This window comes from Convolutriloba macropyga, chromosome 12 (genome assembly GCF_964194025.1).
Source record: "Convolutriloba macropyga chromosome 12, txConMacr16.3, whole genome shotgun sequence".
Taxonomy (NCBI): domain Eukaryota; kingdom Metazoa; phylum Xenacoelomorpha; order Acoela; family Convolutidae; genus Convolutriloba; species Convolutriloba macropyga.
Window position 1 is genome coordinate 38372979 of NC_134479.1, and position 6528 is coordinate 38379506.

A 6528-nucleotide genomic window follows, 5' to 3' on the forward strand; every position below is an offset into this window, starting at 1 on the left:
ACCCGCTCATCCATATTTTGACTTAATTGTCAACCAAATGACTAAAAGATAGAAACTTACAACAATTCACAAACATTGTTATATGTTTTTTTTAAAGGAGGAACCCAAATCACTAAAGAATTAGTTGATATAGCATCAGGGGATCGATAAGACCTGCCATTATTGAGACTGAGAGGCAAAACAAAAAGCCAAATAAAGCAACAAAAGGCATTAACTGCGTCCAAAACTCGATATCCATTTCTATTTTAAGGAAAACACTTAGAAATAAAGTCAAACTAGCATCAGTTAAAAGCTAAGATAGAAGACACGAGGTAACTTGTCAACAAAAAAAAGAACAGAGAAGGTCAAAACATTGAAAATACAGTCAAATCTTGTAAACCATATAAAGTCGAGGTCGTGAGCATATCAATTAAAACACAAGAAAACTTTTAAAATAATGTTTGCTGCAAAAGAAATTTGAAAAGACCAATCCTGTGGGAGTCAAAGTTACAATTTAACAAAAAGAAGAATGAAAAAAAAATTGTTGATGTTTTCGAAAACAATTAATTTTAAAGTCATTTAAACCATTCACCCTCGAATGAAGTTTTTACATACGTACATTTATACGCCCAAAACTCTTGATAGCTGTCATTAATCAGAGGATTTGATACGGCGACAATAAGAGACCAATTTCAGACAAAAACAGAAAACTTAATTAATTTTGCTATAAAGTTGTCAAATCCGTCAAAATTCAATCTTCGAAAACGTTAAACTTGTAGCCTAATGGGGTCCAAATTTAATCCCAATGGAACAAAAAAAACACAAATATAGTAAAAAATCTAAAGGTCAAAAACCTTTATACGAAAACTCTTCATCTCAAAGTTAACTCAAACGAATAAAACCATTCGTTAAAAAACTGCTAAAAATGTTGACTTTTAACACTTTTTCTATCCGAATGCAGAGTGACTTGTAAAAAATGAGACAAAATTACAAGTCGATAGACTTGTAAAATTATATAAGTGCTGAAGTCCGAATTTTCATTGATTATTTAAAAATAACGAATTTATTCAAATTCATTCAGGCCATTGGTCAAATCAAAACCACTAAATACATATGGTTTTTTTCACTCGAATTGGTCCAAAAACTTGAACAAAGTGATCCACGGAGGCACATTTGGTGTCATTCGGAAAAGAAGCTAATCTTTTAAATAATTTGGCCAAAATTTTAGACAAAAATCTGGGTCAAGCAGTTCGGCACACCCTGATACACTTAAAGTTAAAACCAAAAAAACTATTGTTAATATATTAACCAAATAAATTTTCATAAATTTTTCTCCAAAATTGAACTCAATTTTGGGGACAAAAAGCACTAAGCAAGAGAAATCTTACAAATGTTTACAAAATTGCAACCTAGATAATTGCTCGAAAAAAGGGAGAGATTCGAAAGTTTTTTTTATTAAATTTGATATTGTACGCTTGACGGGCTTTCTATTGATAACACTTACAACTATGCACGGTTAAAATAAAGATCCGCTAAAAAATGATTGATCAAATAAATTTTCATGAATTTTTCTCCAAAATTGAACTCAAATTCAGAAAAAAAGCACTAAACAAGAGAAATCTTACAAATATTCACAAAATTTCAACCTCGATATTTGCTCAAAAAAAAGGAGATATTCGAAAATTTTTTTTTATTAAATTTGATATTGTACGCTTGACGGGCTTTCTATTGATAACACTTACAACTATGCACGGTTAAAATAAAGATCCGCTAAAAAATGATTGATCAAATAAATTTTCATGAATTTTTCTCCAAAATTGAACTCAATTTCAGAAAAAAAAAGCACTAAACAAGAGAAATCTTACAAATGTTCATAAAATTTCAGCCTCGATAATTGCTCGAAAAAAGGGTCTCGAAAATTTTATTTTTATTAAATTTGATATTGTACGCTTGACGGGCTTTCTATTGATAACTCTTACAACTATGCACGGTTAACATAATGATCCGCTAAAAAATGATTGATCAAAAGAAAGATGAGCCTATAGTTCCTCCCCTCACCCTCCCTAAGTAATGTGGGCTCGGAACAAAAATTGAAATGTTTTTCTTAGCATTATGCCTTTTTGAATATCCTCTGCAGCTGAAAAATTTGAAAGTGTTTTATGGTCCACGATTCTTTATTCTTCAAATCACTTCTCTCGCCAAAATGATTGCAAGCAAAGTTACCCAAATATCGGTGCTATTCTCACTTTTCAAGAAATTTTTTGACATTGATGGTATATTTTGTTTCGTCAAAATTCTCAATACTCAAGTTAATAATGTTAACATTTGACATATACGGACGTCAAAAGGCGATCCTGGAAGGGTGGAAACATCAATTTTTTGTCAAAAAAGGAGATAAAAGGTTGTACTTACTTTCGATTTGGTCGACTGGATTGATCTCCGCTAAAACAACAAACTTAATTGTAAATAATTAGTTACGCGTTTTCAGCTATTGTAGATCATATAAAATCATGAACCAAAAGCAACTTACATGAATATAGCCAAACTGTGTCAGACAAAATCTCTGTGTCCGAAAAGTCAATCAAATTAGTTTGATTGCTCACGTAACACTTGCATTTTTGTGATTTCAATGAAAACTCCCGCAACCAAATTCGAGCTCGTAGCGAGTTTTTCCGAGCATTTGCTGAAACACTGACTTTGGCTTTGAACCCAAACAAAATAACCAAGTTTCAAGTTATCTGCATTTAAAGCCATCAGATCTTTGTTTGTTTCCATCATGAGTGAACAACAACAACTCCATGTTAAAATATAAAAACACGTTGAAAGTTTAATATTTTTGTTTACTATTCCACCCATCGGTTATATTTCAGTAATTGTTCAAAATCAACGGCTTTGAAAAAAGTGAAAACTCAATTCACAAGCTGCAATCTATTGAAAATATATTCGGAAAATAGGAACTACTTTTTGGACACGACTTCACTTTTGATCTCTCTAGAAATTTTCAATTACAGCTGAATAAAAGAAATCTTTATTTTAAGATGGGATTTTAAGAATACCAAAGATGAAAGGCGTATTTCATAACTTGAAAAATAAAATTTCTTATCAAGGTTTCAATCAAAATACGTTTTCGACGATAGAAATCTGTTCGAGCTGTCTCAACATTTATGCAAATTTTTATGCAGAGCTTTTAAAATCAGATCTAGACCAAAACCCATGAATAATTAATTTAGTGCAGACATCAAACAGTTATTTTCCTAAGAATGTTCATTTCCCAAAGGAAAGTTTAAGAAATGCATTTTATTTTCATTCCTTCGGTATGATTGTTCACGCGTAAGAGCAAATTGTAAATAGAGAAAGAAGGGACGCACTTCAAAACTAGTTTCATTTTCTTTAAAGCTGAAAAAATTTAATGGAAAGATCCCTTGCGTTCTGAGAAATCAAAATCTTGCAAAATTCTTGCAAGAAATCTTGCAAGGTAATACATCGTTCTTCCATTTATCTTGCAACAATTCGAATTGAATTCATTTCTTCTCGCAAGAACTTTGCAAGATTTTGTATTCTTCTTGCGAGAATATTGCAAGATATTGAATTCTTTTTATAATTTACTGAATGACGAATGCAGACGAGCCAGCTAAAAATGTCAATTTTTTTAAGCATGAAATCGGTAACAATGTGTCGGAAAATTTAGTCAAGTAATGCTATAAACTGATCTTTTGACCTATTTCCAGGATGATTCGGGTTGTCTTTCCCCTCCTGCTTTTTTATTCCGGCTTGAGCCAAGCATTGGCGGAGTTATGAATAAATTTATTGGAATACTGATAGGGTACGGTGAGAACCGAATCTAATAAAAGACGAGATAAACATCTGTCGGAAAAGTTACCCAAATCATGAAAAAAACTGAATTTCCTAGCAATTCCCGTATGATTTGGGTTGTTTCTCCCTCCTCCTTTTGCATCAAAGCGGCGTTAAAACTTAATTGAAATAAATATACTGACATAACAATTAACTACCGAGAAAACTGAAAAAAGTCAAAATTTAGCTAAAATGGTAAACCTTGAACTTTTTGCAATTAAAGTGTCGGGAATTATTGCTCTGAAAACACTCCATATGGCAGGCACAACCAGATGAACTACAGAAACACGGGTAAAAACAAAACTTCCCAAATTAACAGATCTCGAAAAAGAGGAAGACTTTTGTGACAAATTATTTTTTTAATCAAAAAGTAAAGATAACCTTCACTGGACCTGTTTTGAAGCTTGTTCAGTAAACAATAATTTAGTTCTTCGGTTATTTCTAAACCATTGCTCCTCTGATTTTGTTTTTTGCTTGGGTTGATGTCTTGCAAAAATCTAGCAAGAATCTTGCTATTTTGGAATTAACCTTCAATCTTCTTGCAAGATTTGAATCCGCTCAACACTAGAGATTTAACTGTCTGCGATATCTAAGAAATTCAGTACCTATACTGATACTTTGAAAAAAAGAGCCCTCTCAGAGCATTGTGGTTGTTTGCTTTTCAAATTTCAAAAACAAATTTATAATTCCACACTGACAACCATAAGCAGATTATGAAAAATTTTTCTTCTGATTGAACAGGATACGGCATGGTCTCAACATTGGTTTTGCAAAAAAGACTCCATTGCTATTTAAAGAACATTCATAACAACTCGAACAGTTCACTGTTTTCCGCAAAAATTGTCAATAATCTGAAAATTAGTCCGATTTGAAAGAAAAGATAAATGGTACATAATCAAACAAAAGTTCTTAGGATACAAGATAATTCTTAAGATATTAATAATAAGTTTTGCAAAAAGCAGACATAGGCCATCGGAACTTTTGATCATGCAAAAAGCGGTGGCACAATCAATACTGGCTCAAATTTTTACCTAGAAATGCTATTGGGTAATTAATGTCCAACAAATTATACAACTACATAAAAAAAACTGTAACAACTAGTTTGAAAACTGTGGTTTTGATTCAAATTTTCTAAAGTAGCTGTCGTACAGAAACCGTCTTCTGTAGTCGAGTGTATTTTGCTGAGCGAATTTACAATTTAAGTAATTACGAAATTCAAGTGTTTTCTTGGTGCGTTTCAACAACTAAATTTGAATGTTGTGAAATATTCTGTTTGAGCCTCATTTTAAGCGGTATTCACTTAATGAGTTCTTTAGACTATTGTTCGAGTTAGTGAATTTGTATTCATATCAGAGATTTTGAATTGAGCGATCCGCGGAGCGAAATTCGAAATAAAGAGATTAGACTGAAAATTGAATTTGGATTCAAGAGAATGACAAAAGAAGAATTACAGAAAATTGATCAGCAATTTGATCATATCATATCACAACCTTAAAAAGAAATTGCGGTAAAATAAAATTATCAGACAGCATGATCAGACATTCAATCACATTTAAGTAAACAAAATTAAGAGCATGAAAAAGGAGGATTTGATCTTCAAAATCAAGAATGAACAAATTAATAATTAAATGACTAAAATTGAACTAAATTTAAGATTAATTGAAATTAGGGGTTTTAGCACTACAAATGACATCGTCAATTGTACACCTATATCATATTTCCCCTACAGCAAAAATAAACAACCGAGTATGTTTATGATAAAATTAATAAAACACATACTGGTTACTATAAATAATAGAATGAGGTTTATGAGAAGTTTTTGTTTTCATCGGAATCAGTTTCATAGAGGCGTTTTACCTCGCGGACTGTCATAGAATTTTCAGGTCCTTCATATTTTGGGGAGACGTAATACTGAGTTGGATACGTCTGAACTGGTGAACAGGGACCTACTGAAAAGTCCGTTTCTTCATTTCAATTGTGGGCAGCCGTACTCTGGATTGTTGTAACAATAGATTTAATTTGAGTCTGCTGACGTTTTTATCATCTGCCGTCTCCTTTGTCGTGGGGGTGCTGACGTTGATGATAAAGTTGGTGGACAATTTTGAGTTGATGTCATTGATTTGTCAGATTCTGTTATAGATGGTGACGATCGTTTACGTTTTTGCGTATGTTGTAGAGCTTCTGTGGCTTTTGTAGCTGCTTTTCGTTTTGGTCGAGTCGGCGCCTCTGCAATCACAATCGTTGTTTGCGGCAAGACCAATGGCGGCGCGAAATCAGTGGCCATTTCAATGGTGGCTGTGGCGGTGCGGGAATGATTGTCTTCTTTGGTTTTGTTGGCATGCGGACACGTAGTGCTCTGGATACAATATAATGAATTGACGAGACTGCACGCAAGTCATCGGCAATTCTTTTATGTTTGATCTTCTTGTTTCCTTCTATTTTTCTTCTTGCTTCTTTGGCATGTTGGTTCATGAGATCTTCCATTATTTTACCCGTAGGTACTTTGGGTCTCCGGTCGGCTTAGCATTTCAAGTCTGTCTGCCTTGCTGCTATAGTCCCAAATTTGGCTAGATCGGAATTTCTTATCATCACTTCTTTTTTGCCTGGCTCTTTTAAGATCGATGTTTGTTCGTTAGTTTTTATCACAGTTGAGACTGGTGCTAAAACCTCGCATAGTCCGTCCAGACTCTTTTTAGA